The sequence below is a fragment of the Penaeus japonicus genome, unplaced genomic scaffold (genome assembly GCF_977035675.1).
Source record: "Penaeus japonicus unplaced genomic scaffold, GWHDUDI00000001_assembly GWHDUDI00000012, whole genome shotgun sequence".
Taxonomy (NCBI): Eukaryota; Metazoa; Arthropoda; class Malacostraca; order Decapoda; family Penaeidae; genus Penaeus; species Penaeus japonicus.
In genome coordinates this window covers 7,737,709-7,738,893 of record NW_028234414.1, presented here as the reverse complement: position 1 = coordinate 7,738,893, position 1,185 = coordinate 7,737,709, and the positions used below count along the sequence as shown (strand labels likewise).

The 1,185-nt window shown below is 45.1% G+C and overlaps 1 long non-coding RNA gene across 1 annotated transcript in view; it reads right to left on the bottom strand.

The window, feature by feature from the left end:
• Positions 1 to 766, bottom strand: part of LOC122251896 (uncharacterized) — a 31,931-nt gene extending 31,165 nt beyond the window's left edge. The window contains exon 1 of the long non-coding RNA XR_015191423.1: positions 548 to 766. This is a non-coding gene — a long non-coding RNA (uncharacterized LOC122251896). The remainder of the gene's footprint in view (positions 1 to 547) is intronic.
• Between the last annotated feature and the right edge of the window lie 419 nt (positions 767 to 1,185).

The window sequence follows — 1,185 nt, the reverse complement described above, 5'->3', positions numbered from 1 at the left end:
TGGACACAGATCGGGCCATTGAAACCAACACGACCGGTGACGGGGACTAAACGCACAAAGGCGGGGCAGTTGTGCTGATTCACGTAATAAAGGGTCAAACAAAAGTGGCTCGCTGTTGCATACCCTACGGCCCCAAACGTTACTCTCAATCCACTACTACTATGGCCATCGATATAAAAGCTTTGTTACTCATGACTTCCAACGGCCGAATATCAGAAACAAAATACATAGAGCCGAGTGGGCTTATTGACCGATATATAGTTGTATCGAAAATGACACACAACTAAATCGGAGTTCACTTATCCACGTACCACACAGCCTTAGACATAAGTAACGAGCAACAGGCACATTCCAAACTTGATTTCCTCGCCAGTTAAAGCGTTGGGGAGAAAGAGAGAAAGTTTAGGTCAATACACCTGTACAAAGTACCCACAGGCTACTTGCAGTGCAGGGTAGACAGTGGTGCAAGTGTAGAAAAGGGGAGAGGGAAATGGGGAAATTAGGGGATGAAGAAATGAAGGGGGAATCAATGCGAGAGAGCACATACGGTCGTTCACAGCGGGATCATTAAACTGGTCCTCACACCAACACAGGACAAGTGCAACTGCCCCACGAGGTCGTTCATTCTTCAGCCTGTGATGACTCACCGCCATACAGAGTACACTTTGTTTAGAATTTTCTCTTATGGTACTTACATCTTGTTTGCGTCTATCTGTCTGTCCGTCAACTAATTTGTGTGTGGCTTTGAAGGTGGATGAAAGGTAGAGCGATTCCTTCCTTATATTACTCTTTACCGAAGGTTACAAGCTAAGTACTATGGAAATACAAGTAAAAGGTCGATGTTTAGGGAGATGAGCAAATGGTTCGATTCCGCAACAACCCTTAGAAGATTTTAAAAAGAAAAGGCAGAAATATTCGAAGATAAACAAATGGAAAAACTACTTTGCAATTAAAGTGGCCAAGGACCGGCTTGCGGCTTTCCATGCCGTGTATTTGCCACGTAAACACACCTAAATGACTCGCACATTTCCCCACGAGTTGAAAATTCCTCCCGCCAGCCGCCCCAACCTTCACCCTTCTCTAGCACGCGTATTCATCACTGCACCTCCAGACTTCGGCGGCGTCAGGTGCATCCTAACCGCCCACTATGAGAAAAATAAATGTAGAAAAGGTATATTTGAGAAA